This window comes from Phascolarctos cinereus, unplaced genomic scaffold (genome assembly GCF_003287225.1).
Source record: "Phascolarctos cinereus isolate Bilbo 61053 unplaced genomic scaffold, phaCin_HiC Scaffold_3;HRSCAF=262, whole genome shotgun sequence".
In the NCBI taxonomy this organism is placed as follows: Eukaryota; Metazoa; Chordata; class Mammalia; order Diprotodontia; family Phascolarctidae; genus Phascolarctos; species Phascolarctos cinereus.
In genome coordinates this window covers 137,966,846-137,984,699 of record NW_027555736.1, presented here as the reverse complement: position 1 = coordinate 137,984,699, position 17,854 = coordinate 137,966,846, and the positions used below count along the sequence as shown (strand labels likewise).

Sequence of the window (17,854 nt, the reverse complement as noted above, 5' to 3'; positions counted from 1 at the left end):
CTCTTATTCATTTTTATTTTTTAAAATTCTTTCTCCAGCAGAAAATAAGTTGCGATTAGTTGGCTCTGCCTTTCCCCTCATCACCACACTCTCCCTTCAGGAATGATCCTGGCCTGGGCGTTAGGTGTGGCCAAGTGGCCCCTTGGCCCGGCACTGCCTCCAGCTCCCAGGCCACCCCTCCTGGCTTCCCTCCCTCCTGGCGGGATGACAGCGGGGGAGCCACCACGGCCAGGCACGTCTTTGGAGCACAAGTGGTCTGGAGCGCTGCTCAGCTCTAGGCAGCAGGTTGTCGCCGAGTCTTCTGCAGGAGAGGAGGAAGGCAGTGGGTGGGTGGGCCTTGCAGCCCTGTGACGTCAGGGACAGGAGGTGGAGAGGATAGAGGAGGAGGGGAAGGAGGAGGAGGAGGAGGAGGAGGCGGCAGTGGCCACTCTTGCTGAGAGGCTTCTGCAGGGTAAGAAGGGAGAAGAGGGGGGTGTGTTGGGGTTGAGGCGGGTGGGGGGGAGGGAGGGAGTTTGCAGCCAGGTGACGTCAGGGACAGGGGGAGGGGCATCTCTCCGAAGCTTCTGCAGGGTGAGTGTAGGAGAGGGAAGCAGCTGCTCCTCCAGGCAACGGGGAGAGAGGAGGAGGAGGAGAAGGAGAAGGAGAAGGAGGTGGAGGAGGAGGAGAAGGACTAGAAGGAGGAGGATCCCGGTGACTGAGAGCGGCAGCTGGGAAAGGGGGAGAGAGAGAGAAGAGAGAGAGAAGGAGGGGGGGAAAAACCAAACCAGCTGATTTGATTTCCTTTTAGTTTAAAGCAAAAGAAAATGGAAGTCGGTTAATAAAGGATTGGAGCAGGCGTAGAGAGCAGGTAAGAAACTGGCTGTTCTTCGCGTTGCTGGGGCCATTCTATGGCGGGCGCCAGGCAGGTCACCCGGTTCTGTGAGTGTCACTGCAGCGGAGAGAGGATGGGACAGGTGCGCTGCTGCTAATCCGAAATCATCGCCAGTGTGCAGTCCACCCAGCGTGGTGCAGGCAGAGACAGGCGGCAGCAGGAGCGCTCAATGTCCTTTCCTCCTACCGTGGGGTGGCAAGGAGGGGAGAGTGGGAGACCGCCCCCCTCCCCCAACCTCCCGTGCACGCCTGGGTCCACTTACTGAAAGAGAAGTTAGAGCTTGCACTCGACCGGGAGGGTGGGAGAAAGGTTAAAGGTGGTGGTGGTGGGGTTAAGGGTTGACTTCTGGAGTGTCCCCTTTTTTTCCATTGGCTAAATGCAGTAGTAACCCTCTCAGTCTCTTTGCACATACATGAGATGCCCATGTCATGGACTTCCCTCACCTCGGTTCAATAATGAGATTCGGAGAGGATTCTGCATTGCAGGATCTCACACCGAATTCATTATTGTTTTGCTGCTGCTGCTGTGGCTGCTGCTGCTGCTGCTACTGTTGGATCTTTTGATGTAGCAATTTAAGGGGTCCAGTTGGGACCTATGTGTATATCTCTGCTCATGCCCGGAGCTGATGGGTTGGCAGGTATTAGAACCATCGTTCGTGTAATATTAGACCTGTGCTGCCTAGCCAGGAGGCAAACTCAGGAATTCCTTCCTTTATTTTGCTTGTTTCCTATCTCCCTCCCTTCTACCCTCATCCAGATTAGCATGTGATTCCAGAAAGGACCTATATAAATAAATGTTTGATTTAGATATTAAATCTCTATGTAGTAAATTCTTTATTCCCTTAGTGACCCTTATAATTTTCTTTAACATGCTACATTACCAGTGATCAATGTCTTTCAGTATTTCTTTATAATGGAAAAACACTTTAGGTCTAAGCTTTTAGGAGACTCATTAACTTGGAGCATAGAATGTCACAGGCAATATGCCACAGTAACTGAACACGAACAGTTCATTTTTCTCTGGTTTGGTCTAAATGGAATCCATGCAATTAGGGAAATTTCTTACCCGTGTACCCAGAGGCCTTCTCTAGTGTCTCTTCACTGGAGGGGAAAAAATCACATCTGCTGTGCCTTAAATGCCCCTTTAAATTTGGGAAATGTCAATGATGTCATCATTAACAGAAACTTTCCTTCACTATGCACAGCCCTTTGAATCTACTCCACCTCTAGACATAGCTGTGGAAGTCTCATAATGCCTCCCCCCCCCATAATACCTTTTATGTATCAGAAACCAAAGCATTGCATTTTCAACTTTCTTGACTTGACCTCCAACAACTATGACAGACAAGTGAAAAATGAGTGCTTTGGGGAAACGGGAGTGGAGGAATTGACTAATAAGCCATCCAAATAGTTCTGCATGGAAACTTGTTAGATTCTTATCACCTTTGTCTATGCTTCACAGTGGAAAAAAGCTTTTCAGACACATGTACACAAAACCCAGACTCTCTTTCATCTGGCTATTTACCGTTTAAAAAACAAATAAATTAAGATGTTGGCTAAAGTTGTAAAAAATGATGACAAATTTCATATAGTTGCCTGTATTAGTAAGAAAGTAGTGTGACATCAATGAAATCCATAGTGGTAGATTGTTGTATCAAAACCAACATGACTTCACTCTTTAAGGGTTTGAAGCCCCAGCACTTCAGGAATGATAAGTGTGAAGACCCCTCATTGACCAAAAGAATAGTTTTTGCTCACTCCTTCCTTCTTTTAACTTCTCCTTCTGTCCAGTTTTCCTTGATTTCTTAAGACCTAAAGAGAAATAAGAGGCCACAGTGGTTGTTGACAATTCCAAGTATTCTAGGAATCATTTCCCAAACATATGAGCAACATGTTGAAGATAATAATCTTCTTTGTGATAGTGCCTTTATGGAAACAGAAGTAAGAGAATTCCCAGGCAATTTTTGGATAGCAACTTTCATGCATTACAAAGGATATTCAATAAGGGCAGAAGTATTACTGTATTCATGCTTAATAATGAATGAAAATTCATAATTGATTGCAATGAGCATACCTTGAGTTATTACTATAATCATGCTGAAGTGGTCAAGAACTCATCAACTTCATGCCACATGTAAATTTTTTTTAGTAGGACCCAGACCAGAAAGTAAGTTTGCAAAAGCCCAGCACAGTAACATTTTACCTCTGCTTCTATGGTTTTCGGGATAGTAATAATTAAAAGTCTTTATTCTTGGGTGTTTAATTTGGAGTTACTTGTTTCAGTCTAGTTTCTGGGGAGTCAGTGTTATTATGAGAGTTGCCAATCGGAGTTTAAAAAAAAGTTGAAGATGGAAATAGGCTTGGAAACCAAGCTGTTTCCTGAGAGTTAGTTGAACCCTTCTGTATCTGAACGTTGAGGCTCCTTACTGGGTCACTGAGTCCATATACAGAACTGGGGATATTCCTAGTGCTCATTTCACTCAGTTCCATAGTTCAAGCATGAACAAGAGATGAGGTTTTACAGTGAATGAGCTGGCTGAAAACTTGCTGCATTTAGTTGATTTAGTTCTACAGCATATAGTTGATTTAATCTCTTCTAAAGTCTCATTTGTGGGCTGCATGGAGATGAAGCTGGAGGCTTCAACCTCTGCCATGTTCTACAAAGCTGGAAAAGTTTCTAGAACGGATCAGGGCAGAGGCCTAGCCTTGATAAGCATCAAGAGTCTCATTTCTAGAAGACTGGCTAGTAAGTACTGAATGCATTTTGGCCATGGCAATTTATTGAAATTGTCCATCAAGATAAAAGAGGATGGAAAATGTAGAGAATCTTACAAGTCATTGAGACCATTTTCTTCATTTTACAGTTGAGAAACTGAGACCCAGCGAGGTTTAGTGAATTGCCTAGGGCAAGATAGTAAGGGACAGAAAGTAAATGCCAGAGCCAGGATTTGAACACAGGCCCTCTGATTTGAAATATGATGTTCTTTGGCACTATAAGAAAATTCCTCTAGATTCCAGTTTGAACTGATGGAGGGAGTACTCCTAAATGGATGAAATCATAGATCCCTAGAAATATCATATGAATGCCATCACTACCTTAATAGATACTGAAGGAAATGTCAGATTTTCATTTGTTGGTATATTTATTTAACATATTTGTTGAAGTGATAGTATTTCATATAGCTTTTTAAAAACCACTTTAGTCCTTTAAGCAGAAAAGAAAAGTTGTTTCAGGTGCTTCTTAAAAACTTGGGTCAGCTAATCTTAATTTTAAAAATTAAATTAATTCTTAAATTTTTTTTGGTCAAAATCTGTTTCCAGCCTTTCCACTTCTTTATTTAAAACAAGAAGTGTTTTACTTTTGAGAAGCTAAATTTGACCTGAACTTTAATTAATTAATTAATTTTTGCCTCCTTTGGGCACTAAGATCATTGTCATGGGTCTCTATAGACCCACCAAATAAGGTGAGTCAGTTCCTGGAGTGCCAGTAGGGGGAGTGCTGAACTTGGTTTGGTGAAGGCTTTGACCAAACTACTCTTAAAAAGAAAACCCTAAGAATTGTATTGAAAAGGAGGTCTGGGGCGTGGAGCTGGAAAACTACTTGGCTCTTGATGGAAGAATGCTGTGTTGCTTAGTATACTTCTAAAATTCAGTTCTAATATTGAACTCTTGTGCTGCAGAGGTGGAGAAGGGGAAGGAGACAGAAACAAAGAGGTTTCCATGGAAGTAACCCAGATGTGGAATCTCCTTTTTAGGTTGTATCTTCAAGCTGCCAAAATACTTGGTTGCAAAGTTTGTGTTCTGGGGTGTGTGTGTGTGTGTGTGTGTATTTAGGAGAATCAGATGTTTGACAACAGAGGCCCAATGACCAGTGGAAAAATGGTGAGTGTAAACACACACACACACACACACACACACACACACACATGTTTTGAATGCATTGGCTAGATGTTTTGGCAACTTAACAGTTCCAGTCTCTTAGAAAGGGCCACTCTTCCCATTCTTACCATGGTTGTTAGACCTGCTGTGTTTATGTAAAGGAAAGCCAAACATTTAGCCTGTAAAACTTTACCCCCTTAGAAAATGAAGAGAGTAGAAAAAAAAGGCAATTGTGTTCTTTAGTTAAATGTAGTTAATCTGACTTTCAGTAGGTGCCAGTTTATTTAACAGCATGTTCCCATGTGTGGCATTAGGCAAGAAAAAGGCCTTTTTCTCGAAGTAGCTGAGCTTAGACAGTATGAAGTATGGCACAGTAGGGTTGCTTGCTTACATTTCATAGAAGCAAATAAGATGGTAAAACATTTCTATGTTTCTTAGATTGGTTATTAGAATCTGGTTATGCTAAGAAGAGGTGCTACTGTTTACTGGAAATACTTTGAATAGTTGATTAAAGAATTTTAAAGAAGCTGCCTTAAATCCTCTTCTTCCCAATTATTTATGTAACTCATAGTAGCCCAGTCACAAATAGGAAAGAGTCTTTATAACAAAATCAGAGAAATCACATTTACACACACACATAGAGTATCTGGATAATTTTAATGTTTTTCTTAACCAAAACTTTAACTTTTAAAATCCATATAGATACATACATACATACAGCATTTATTTCTCTATATGTAGATCTACAAGACTATCTTTGTAAAGTCTCTTAAAATCTTGTGCTCTATCTTCCACTTAACCAAATGACTTTTGATACATACTTTGGAAAGTAGTGTTATGGGGATGAAGAACAGGTGACTTTAAGGACTCTTGGAAGCTGTACTTCCCAGTAAAAGTATCAACAACAAAGCTATCACTTTGAGAAGTACATAGGAAATAAAAGTGACAAAAATTTGAATGGAAGTAAATGCTACAGTAATAAATAAATGCTGTAGTACCATTTTGTAATAGACTTTATTTTAAAACTTTTGATAAATTTTGAAATTTAATTGTGAAACATTTGCTTGTCATTCCTATGATTAAGTTTGGGCTTTTCAATACCAAGGGCCATAGCTAGAGCTTCATTGGACCTTAGAGGCCATCTGGTCCAGCCACTTCAAATTATAGACAAGTAAACTAAGTCTCAGAGAGGTTATGACTTACCCAAGGTCATGTTAGAGATGAGATTTGAATCTAGGTCTTCTGACTCCAGAGTCAAGCAAAGATAGATGGATTTCTTGATTTTAACTTTATAGAACTTCCATAGAAATTATATAGAATCTGGATCCATATTCACATATTCATTTCTGAACATAATTTAATCCAAAAAGCTTTTGTTAAGTACCTGCTATGTGTCAGAAACTGTAGTGGGGGAACAAAAACAAAAATGAGACCATTGCTACCCTTAACAAACTTACATCTTATCTAGGGGAGATAATATGTAACAGACACACAATAAATACATAGTAATTTATAGGAGTGGTGCTAACAGCTGGGACAATTAGTATATACTTCATGTTGAAGGTGGCTTTTCAGCTGGGCTCTGAAGGAAATGAAGGATTGATTCTAAGAGGTGGTGTTGAGTAGACAGTATATCTGGGAATGAGGTCATCCTGTGCAAAGATGAGGAGATGGGAGGGGGAAATGGAATATGATGGGTGAGGAACTGTAAGTAAGGCTCCTTTGCCTAGACTGAAGACTGCTTTGAATGGTAGTAATGCATAGTAAATTTGGAAAGGCCCTGCCTTCAAGGGACTTAAATTTCACTAGGAGATATGATGCATAAAGAGGAGATAATTTGAGGAAGGAGAGAGTGCTAGAAACTAGAGGGGTCAAGAAAGGCCTCCCATGGACGCTATGATCATAGATTTGGAACTGGAAAGGACCCTGGAGGCTACCTCACTCAACTCCCTCTCTCTCTCTTTTTTTTAAGGCAATTGGGGTTAAGTGACTTGCCCAGGGTCACACAGCTAGTTAATGTCAAGTGTTTGGTCTGAGGCCAGATTTGAACTCAGGGACTGTGCTCTATCCCCTGCACCACTTAGTTGTCCCTTCAATTCCCTCTTTTTCCAGAGAAGGAAACTGGGACTGACAGCTGAATCTTGAAGGCAGCAAGGCATTCTAAGGAAGGTAGTGAGTAAGAAGTGAATTCCAGACATGGGGGATTCCTAACCTGTTCTCTCACTGAGGTGGGAGATGAAATGCTAAGTTTGGGAAAAGGTTTGATAGCCTAGTGAAGTTGTAAGGTAGAGTGCTTGCATATAAAATAAGTCTGAAAAGATGGTCTAGAGTCAGATTGCGGAGGGCTTTGAATGAAAAACTGAAGAGTTTTTATTTTCTCTTAGGCTCATTGAGAAGGCACTGCAGATTCCTGAAGGAGAGTGATGGGGGCAGACATGGAGTTTTTTTAGGAAGGTTATATTGGCAGCTGAATGAAGGAGAGATCAGAGAGGGAAGAGGCTGAAAACAGAGACACCAATTAAGAAACGATTGCAGTAATCTCCAGGGACAGATAAGGGTCTAAATTTGGTTGGTGGCTGTGTATATGGGAGAGGAAGAGAAGGATGTAAGAGATGGTGAAGAAGTTGAGTGGATTAGAGTTGAAAACTGACTGCTTATGAGGGTTGGGATAGAGGGAAGAGTCAAGTAGATGTAGTTTTAAAGATCATGTTGGTAAGAATGAGTTCACTCCTCCTAGCTACAGATTAGATTGCAGGATTTCAGATTCAAAGAGGGAAAGAGACCTCAGTCCAGAAAAGCTCCAACCTTGAAACTACCAGCACCAAGACCAAGTCTTTTCCAGTTATGAGAGCTGCTGGAACTGATGCAGAATGCTGGGAGGGGCCTTTGTTGTTTTTCAGTTGTACCTGGCTCTTTGTGACCCCATTTGGGATTTTCTTGGCAAAGATACTAGAGTGTTTTGCCATTTCTTTCTGCAGCTCATTTTATAGATGAGGAAACTGAGGCAGAAAGAGTTAAATGACTTGGCCAGGGTCACACAGCTAGTAAGTATCTGAGGCATTTGAAGTTAGGAAGATGGGTCTTCCTGACTCCTGACCTGGTGCTCTATCCACTGCTCCACCTAATTGCCCTGGTAGGTAGTTGTCTTAAAGCCACTTAAAGTGATAGAGCTGACTGCTTTGCACATCATGGTCTCTAGTTGAGGGAGCCTTTTTTCAGACCAAGGGCAAAATGAGCATTAGTAGGTCTCATTGGAGGAGTAAAAAGCAAGAAATTGCTTGGCAGGTAGTTGTCATTCATTTCTAAGGCAGAAGGCAGAAAGTATAAGATAATATAATATATTCTCCTCACCCCAACCCCCAACCCCTAGATGCTTTACAGCAGGGATTTTCTTTTCTTTTCTTTTTCCTTCCCTTCCCTTCCCTTCCCATCCCTTCCCTTCCCTTCCTTCCTTCCTTCCTTCCTTCCTTCCTTCCTTCCTTCCTTCCTTCCTTTCCTTTCCTTTCCTTTCCTTTCCTTTCCTTTCCTTTCCTTTCCTTTCCTTTCCTTTCCTTTCCTTTCCTTTCCTTTCCTTTCCTTTCCTTTCCTTCCTTTCCTTCCCTTCCCTTCCCTTCCCTTCCCTTCCTTCCTTCCCTTCCCTTCCCTTCCCTTCCCTTCCCTTCCCTTCCCTTCCTCCCTTCCCTTCCCTTCCTCCCTTCCCTTCCTTCCTTCCTTCCTTCCTTCCTTCCTTCCTTCCTTCCTTCCTTCCTTCTTCTTTCCCTTTCCTTTCCTTTCCTTTCCTTTCCTTTCCTTTCCTTTCCTTTCTTTCCTTTCCTTTCCTTTCCTTTCCTTTCCTTTCCTTTCCTTTCCTTTCCTTTCCTTTCCTTTCCTTTCCTTTCCTTTCCTTTCCTTTCCTTTCCTTTCCTTCCTTTCCTTCCTTCCTTCCTTCCTTCCTTCCTTCCTTCCTTCCTTCCTTCCTTCCTTCCTTCCTTCCTTCCTTCCTTTCCTTTGCATCTCTACCACCTGACATATATTAGGTGAACAATAAATGCTTTACAAAATTTGAAAATATACAGATGATTATCCTTTTTAATAAAGTTGTAGAGGATGAGACTGATCACCCTATTGTTTATCTGTGAAGTTTTTACTACATATAATTCATTTTTTTTTTGAAAGAAGAGTGAGGTCTTCACATCTGAGTTGACTGATGTTGTATCTAAATCAGTACCAGCATGGTGTGGTAGAAGTAATACTTCACTTAGACTTGGATGATCTCTGGATTCTAGGCTTGAATGCCACTAACTAGCTTCAGGAACTTGGACAAATTATTTAGTAGCCTTCCTGCCTCAATTTCCTCATTTGCAGAATTAGTGGGGGAGGACTAGGTATTCCTTCAAGTTTCTTCCAGTTCCAGTCTTCTTTGAGTTCATGAGATGAGCTTTGCTACAGCAAGAGCTCATTTACATAAAGCTTCAAATCCTCCTCAAAGTAGACCTTGAACATGTCTCTTTGGGCACAAGCAGATACATAGAAAAAACACATTCCCTATTGACTGTGATATATTTTGAGTTTGACTTTCCTAGGATATACCAAATGTCTCAGCATAATTTATTGTCATGCATTCTTGTTAACATGTAATATTTTGAGCAAATATAAGAAGACTTAATTAGGATAATAATAGTTAAAATTGATATAGTGCTTTAAAATTTGCAAAGCACTTTCCATGAAGTAATCACATTTGACTTTTGTAGACTATTTGGAAAATATAGCCTGGATCTGTGATTTCATTGGTGAAGAAATCCCATAGTGAGCAAACTTACTATGCCAATGAAGACCTGCAACTCTTTTGCAATATATAAAGTCGTGGAATATAAATATGCCTTATAAAATACATAGATTTATTTTAAAAACTGAATTCCATTTCAGTTGACTGTTTAACCCCAATTTGTTTTTCAGTGGGTTTCTTTTATAAAAGAGCATTTTAGGTTTATATAACACATTTTTGTAGGACTTCTCTAATGTATGCTTTACATGTTCGCATATAAAATTTCCTGTACTTCCTTGTGTCTGTCTTCCTGAATTACCTTATAAAAATTTGTCTATGCAATTTAATTTATTTCACTCTTGTTTGAATCATGGTTCTGTTATTTATAGGCAATACCACTGTGATTTTCTGAGCCTCAGTTTCTCTATTTTTAATAAAAGACTTGAACTAGATGATCAGGACAATCCCATCTCTAAGATTCTATGAGCCTTAGAAGATGTTACTCAATATCTTCTACAATGATTAATTTTGTCTTGAGAATCTTTAGAGAATTTCATGATGCCCATTGAGATAATTGGAAACACACTTGGGGTGCTTCAAATTCAGACCTGGAGATCAGTTTTGTATCACTTAATGTTTAGCCCATTCAATTTTCTGTTTCAATTTGTCCATCAATTTGTCTGCCTGCTTGTATTGATGAGTTTTAAAGCCCCAACTTTTACTCTATTTGGAGCCATTTATCCTCTGATTTAAGCACTTTCTCAATAAATATTGTTGGTTACTTTTTCTTTGAGATCTCCTTGTGGCTTCTTAGATTTAGAACTTCAATAGAGATGTTAATTCTATGACTGTAACAGTCATAGCAACAACAGTAATAGTGTAAATGGGAAGTTATTAATCCTGTAAGCTCCTTGAGGGGCAACTGTCACATATTCCTTATGTATTTCTCAAAGAGCTTAGCATGGTGTTAGGAAACCAGTAGGCATTCAGTAGATAACTTGTTGAATTAAAGGGATTATTACACATTGGTTTTTTTTTTTGCTTCTTTTTTGTCTTGGATGTAGGAGTAATACTTTTATAGGAAACTTAGGGACAAAGTAAAGAAAGAATTAAATATAGAATCTATGTCAAAAATGGTAGAATGTGGGAATATAGGTGCAGAATGAGATCATATGTTTTCAGAAATGACCATGTGTTTTTTTTCTTTTGCATAACTATAGTTATTTGTTACAAGGGAGAGCTTCTGTCTGTGGAAGTGAAGGAAAGGTAGTGGGTAGTGATAGTGAAACAAAAAAAAAAAAGAATTTCAGTGAAACATTAAAAAATACAGAGAACAGACAGAAGGGGGCAGAGACAAGGGAGGCAGTTTTGCTACTATTGTGTTAAATTTAATATGCACATAAGTAAAAAACAAATTGTACATAACAAGAGCTCACAGGTTCATATACAACCTCTTTTCTGTTCCTTGTAGATTGAATTGTCCATGTTTGTTAAATTTATATTAAGAAAGAATTTTTAAAAGAATAGTAAAATTAAAGGAGAAACATTCATGGAGAAGAAAAATAAAATTTGCTTTTACCTTTTTCTATCAATTCCTTAAGAAATGAACTTGAAATTTAATAATGAGCTTTAACCTTTAACCCTTCTTTTCGGATGTGGATTCACCTAAACTTATCTAGGGGAAAACATTCTCCCTTTTAACATATGAGTTAGTTAGACTATAGGGAAGAGTAAGAATACTAGATTTTATCCCACCCTGATTTTGAGAGAGAGCACTATTAAGACAACTTTACTTCTGGAACATGGAGGCAGCTAAGTGGTAAGGTGTGGACCTGTTGTCAGGAAGATTCCTTTTTGTGAGTTCAAATCTGGTCTCAGACACTTACTGACTGTGTGACCCTGGACAAGTTACTCAACCCTATTTTCCTCAATTTTCTCATCTGTAAAATGAGCTGGAGAAGAAAATGGCAAACTGCTCCAGTATCTTTGCCAAGAAAACCCCAGATGGGGTCATGGAGAGTCAGACACGACTGAACAACAACAGCTTCTGGAAACTATAGGAGGGGGAAGGAGGGAATAAACACTTATTAAACACCTACTATGTGCCAGGCGTGTGCTAAGTGTATATTTCATCCTTATAACAACTTTGTTATAAGTAAGTGCTATTATTATTAAGTTATTAAGTTGTTATAAGTAAGTGCTGTTATTATCTCCATCTTACAGTTGAGGAAACTGAGGTAGACAAACATTAAGTGACTTGTCCAGGGTCACACAACTTGTGAGTATCTCAGACTGGATTCAAACTCAAGTCTTCTTAACGTCAGGCCCAACATTCTATCCACTGTGCCACCTGTGGCTACATGAACTCTCAAGTATTCTTCTGACATCTGTCTATGTCTTTTCCCACTCTCCAATACTGATAGGATAGTCACCAAGGAATTGTTATATGTCCAATACTGTTCTGAGATATCCTCCAAAAATGAAAGACAGGGTTAACTCAGGGAAAGTTCTCCTTTCCCTTGCTTGGAGGAGACATAGAAAAGTGATAGAAATGGATCACTCCCCTTCTATAATTTGAAAATACATGTTGTTCAACATAACACAGAAATAGGGATTGAGTAGACTATTCATTAGTCGCATTTACAGTTTATTAAATTGTGTTTAGAAGTTCTGTGGTGAATCTGTTTAACTTGGCAACATGTATATACAAATTGATTATTGTAGGCACAAACTGAAATACTGAATTAGATCTTTTTGAAAAATGTGGCCTGAAATTTGTGTTGTAATGAGTTAGCATATTACTTGTTAGAAAAGGCTATTAGACATTCTACAGATGCTAATCATTAAAGGACTTACAAAATTTTCTTGTTTACTTTAAATTTATTTGATTATTTTAAAGCATTTGGGGCTTCAACTTACCAATTACAATCATTTTTTGTCAACTATGCAAAGTTCATGCATCTTCCTTCATATAGAAATCAATTAAATTTATTATGAGTTTAAATAGGTTTCCCAAGGTCTATTACTGATATTGTTATTACTGTAAAGAAAAGTGGCAAGCAATGTCTTTTGAAGTACAGTATCAAAAAATGGTCTGGTGGTTTAGGGTACAAAATGGAAGAAGTGATCTTGGGTGAGAGAAAGTTCTTTCAGGCTCCTTGGTGACTTATTATATAGCAATTCTGAAATGAAATTTATTTGGTTTTCTCCCCACTTGAGCAAATCTGCTTAGCATTTAGAATTTATTAGTATAAGATCAGTGTATTCTATTTTGAAAGTTTGATGAACTTCTGCGGCCTTTGATTAAAACCTGGAAAATATTCAATATGCCATAGCATAGCATCAGTTTAGAGTTACAAATGAAGAATAAACATTTTTTTTTTGCATAGAGCCAGGGTACCTATTTTGATGTTAATTTTTATTTTGTTCAGACATGACATTATGCTTTTCTACTCCTGTTCTTTCAGGTTCAAGGGCAATTTCTGGTAGTCTGCATTTCACGGAGTAGCTATAAACATTAACTAGTTAATCAAGGAAGTATCCATCATTCCTCTGAAGAGAACAACTTTTTATTACTTGCATTTCTTGTTTTTTCTTTTTATCTTTTACCAACTTCTAAGGCTGAAATAAATATTAAATTTCAATAGTGAGTTACTATGGTATGCAATATTCTTAGTTGTCTTAGGGAAATGAGATATAACATGATTTTTTCTCTTTCTGGGATTGTTCAACTATTATATTATGAAAGTTCAAAGTTATACAGGTTTAGATTGTTAAATTTCTCTAAGTCTCTGAAATATGATACATTCTATGTACTATGAGTCTGAAACATTTCGACATTTAAACCAATGGATCAGCAGTTCTGTGGGTTCTCTTGTTTTCTGGCTCTGTTATGGCTGAGACAATAGCAGATGACTTAGCAGTTGACTAATACCATAACTTACTTTAAAATTGTGTGAATTATTCAAAGAAAAGTTAGGTAATTATTTTTATATAAGTTTAATGGGACTAATGCATTTAAAAAGCAAAATGACAATTTCTTATGTATGATTTCATTCATTCTAGTCTATAGTTATTAAGATAGCATAGGTTCTTTGGGTAAAAAACAGTCATTTGTCAATAGAAGCTTTAGCTATGTTCTCTTGGGGAATACTAATAATGTGGAGAAGATAAGTAAAGGTCACATTCGTGATATCTGACCACCCTCAGAGAAGGAAGAATTTCCTTAGAGGAGAGGTAAAAATTAATGAGAAGATGAGATCAACAGTAAATCATCAAATATGTTAAACCCCTTTTATGAATAGTCATAGGAAATCTTTTGTTTGGCTTTTAAAACCCTTTATAGCCTGGCCTTTCCAACCTTTCCAGTCTTTTATACCTAACTCCCCTCCTCATCTCTGATCCAGTGATGTTGGCTTCTTGGATGCTTGTTCTTTGCACGTGATAACTCTAAATATGAACGTTTTTACTGTCCTGAATGCTTGGAACACTCTTCCTCCTCATCCCCATCTCCTAACTCCCTTGGCTTCCTTCAGCTCTCAGCTAAAATCCTGCTTTCTGCAAGAAGCCTTTCCTATTCCTCCATAATCTTAGAGTTTTCCCTATGAGATTACTTCCTAAGTGATCACATATATATCTTGGGTTTGTTTATTGTTTTCATGTCATCTCTCCCATCAGACTCTGAACTCCTTGAGGGTAGGGGACTGTTTTTTTTTTTACCTTTCTTTGTATCTATAGTGTTTAATACTGTGTTTGGAAAATTGTGGTAAATGCTAGTTGATTATGTGTATTCAATAGCTTAGGTATAACATACTCAATACTAATATTTGGAAAAGGAGATCTATCTATCTATCTATTTATCTATCTATCTATCTATCTATATAAAATAAACACATATATATACACACATACATATACACACACACACACACACACACACACACACACACACATACATATATACGTATGTGTGTATGTATTCTGTCCCAGGGGCAGAATAATATAATGGATAGATAGCTATACTGAAAACTAGGAAAATCTGGATTCAAACCTTACATGGCTATGTTGAGCCTTGGACAAGTTAGTCAACCTCTCAGTTTCTTAGGTAACTATAAATTGCAGAATAGTTTCATTCCTACGTTGGAGGAAAGAATTTCCTCAGTGTGAGTGCTCTATATCAGTTAAATTTAGTTTTGGACCCAAATTACTTACACACACACACACACACACACACACACATGCCTATACTTGCATAATGATGTTACATTTGGGGGTCTTTTATGAAGTGATATCTGTCTAGGCTATTGTAATTTCAGTAAGATTGAGTGAGAACAGACAACAATGCAGATGAGCATTGGCACCATAATGATGGCCAGGGAGAAGGTCAGAGCTATTTGGGGCTGTATGCCTGAGGGTTTCATGTCACCAAGAAGGAGGCCAATGCTTCCCTGGACTCAATCCTAGAGAAATCATATTGGTATTGTTTTACTCAGACCCCTCAGAAATCTTTCCTACCCTTCTTTTTAAAAAGAAAAAAAGAGAGAGAATTCAGGAAAATTCAGCAAAAATGATTCCAGGAATGAAGAATTTGGCAGGAGGTAGAATATAAAGGTGTTAAGTTAAAAATAGTATGGCTAAGCAGTGACTAAACTAGGTGCATAAGAACAGCTAACAGATGTTCAAAGTAGACACTTTAGCTTGTTACCAGAAGGTGTACCTAGGGGTAATGTTATAAAACTCAGCCGAGAAAGTCCTTGGCAGAGTAGAAGGTAGATTTAGACCAGCAATCACTCAGGTACAGAATTAAAGCTCTCTACACCCTTTTTGTAGAGGGTAGCTCAGCACTGAGTTAGGGGTTGGTCCCTTGTAAATAATTAGAGCTGTAAGAGATCTTAGTGTTTGTCTATTCCAACCAATTCATTTTAAAGATGAAGAAATAGGCTCAAAGAGTTTTAAGTGACGTTTTTAAACAAGGTCATACAAGAAGGGGTCCCAAGGCTTGAACTCAGGACCTCTGGCTCCAAGTACAGTTTTCACCTACACCAGTCTGTCTACACACTATTCTGGCTACAACTGGCCCACCTTCCATTAGCTCCCATATGTCTATTTTATACCGAAGCCTTTGTTTCATAAAGTGATATGATTCAACCAAATCTAATTGAGGAACTACCATTATTTGGACTAGATTCAGTCATTTGGGCTATGCTGTTGAACTCATTTACTTATTTACATTGTTGGAATGGAAGCCTCACAGTTACTGACCTTCCTTTCCCAGTGAGGCACCATGTTGGCAATGAACTGTCACTGAAATAGCTTCTTTCTCTGTAGCAGGTCCCTGATGATAGTTTGGATGCTGCTTTATTTTTTTTCCCTGCTTCTTGACTTTTTGTGTCTGATTTCTCTTTTTTTCCCCCTTTTGGAAAAAAGTATCCTTACTCTAGTTCACAGTGTTTTGTGGCCTTAATGATTTTAGGACTTCTGTGTACAAAAAATAATTGCCTTTTTTTCCTGTAAACTTTGGTGAACTCATAAAAGGAGTTGCAATTTTTATATAGATACATATTTAGATACCCATATAAAGAAAATTGAGAAATGATCTCCACCCCTGAATGTCTTCACGGAGAATGCCTACAGCTGGTTTTGAATCCCATGCTCTCTTTGCTTCAGTTCTGACATGTTCCCACAAAGTCGGTGAGAAATCATTTTTAATAATCCATTTTCAGTTGGGAACAGGGAATAATAATAGAAAGCATACTGAATCTACAAGTCAGGAGATATGAGTTACAGTCTCAGTCCTGTGGTCAATCAACTGGACAAGTAGATTAACCTCTCAGAGTTCCAATTTTTATCATCTATACAATGAAAAGGTCAGAATGAAGACATTTAGTCAGTCAGTGATCATTTGAGTTCTTCCTGTGTGCCAGTAATTGTATCGGGGCTAGGGACACAAGGATAATACAACAAAACAGTCCTTGCCCTCAGACAGCTTATGTTCTATCATAAGGAACAAAATGTACACCTGTAAGCAAACGCAAAATACGTGCCAAATAAAAATTAGGTTTTTAAGCAGAGATGGGGGGGGGCTATTTGTTAGAGATGATGGAATAGATGAGTTCTCTTAGGGTATGAGTTGCCTTAAGTGACCTTTGAGATTTCAAGTGTGAAGTTAGAAGATCCTTTCAAGCTCTAATTCTATAAACTGAAAGATGTTTCCTTATATTTTGGCAAAGTTAGAGCAGATGTGAGATCTGATATATCTCTCCTATATCACTGTCTCATTGCCAAGTTTTGGAGGGATTATGAAGTGACAAAGGTATTAAATATCTCTCTTACTTTCTATATTTTTTCTCTTGAAGTGTGTTAGAATTTTAAAACTACCTCTGAGGGGATATTTGTATAGATGCTGAAATTATGTTCTTACTATTTCTAATGTGAATATATGATATGATTTCTCTGTCTCGAGAAACTTCATGTAAGAGAAAATGATAGGGTTTTTTTTTCAGAGCTAGGTTTTGCTTGGCATTTAGTATTTTCTGAGTTTAGGATAGTGGGAATATAGATTCAGAGCTAGAGGGTACCAGAAAGGTCAACTTGTCTTGTCCACTCTTCTCATTTTACAAAGGAAGAAATCGAGGCACACAGGTAAATAGTTCCAGAGCAAGAATTCAAACCCAAAGGCACAGAATCCAAATCCAGTGTCTTCTCTCTTGTATCATGTTGCTTTTTGTTTTAAGCAAACAAGTCTTCTGCTACTAAGTCAGTTAATAAACATTTATCAAGCACTTATCACATGCCAGATACTGTGCCAAGTGCTGAAGATACAAAAAGAGACAAGAGGAAGTGTCTGCCCTCAAGGAGCTCACAATCTAATGGAGTCGACAACAAGTAAACACATATGTGCTAATAAGCTATATGCAGGATAAATAGGAAAAGATTAAAAGAGGGGAGGCACTAAGATTAAGAGGGGCCAGGAAAAGCTTCTTGTAGAAGATGGGGTTTTAGTTGGGACTTGATGGAAATCAGGGAAGGCAGTAGGCAGAGTTGAGGAGGGAAGAGTATTTCAGGCATGCAGAGAAAATGCTAGGAGCCAAGAGATGGAGTGCCTTGTTGTGGAACAGCCAGAAGACCAGGACTGAGGAGCATATGGCAGGGAGTAAGGTGTAAGAAGACTGGAAAGATAGCTGAGTGCTAGATTATGAAAGGCTTTGAATGTCAAATAGAGGATTTTGTATTTGATGCTGGAGGTGATGGGGAGCCACTGGAATTTGGTGGGGGTTGTAACATGGTTGCACCTGGGCCTTATGAAAATCACTTTGAAGGCTGAATAGAGGATGGATTGTAGTGGATAGAAACTTGAGATAG

General features: G+C 38.7%; 1 protein-coding gene across 3 annotated transcripts in view; it reads left to right on the top strand.

The window, feature by feature from the left end:
- Positions 1–565: 565 nt before the first annotated feature.
- The window catches only part of OTUD7A (OTU deubiquitinase 7A), a 412,217-nt gene continuing 394,928 nt past the window's right edge, over positions 566–17,854 (top strand). For all 3 annotated transcript variants that reach the window (XM_020968629.2, XM_020968633.2, XM_020968631.2), the window contains exon 1: positions 566–847. The gene's annotated coding sequence lies outside the window, so the exon portion shown is untranslated. The remainder of the gene's footprint in view (positions 848–17,854) is intronic.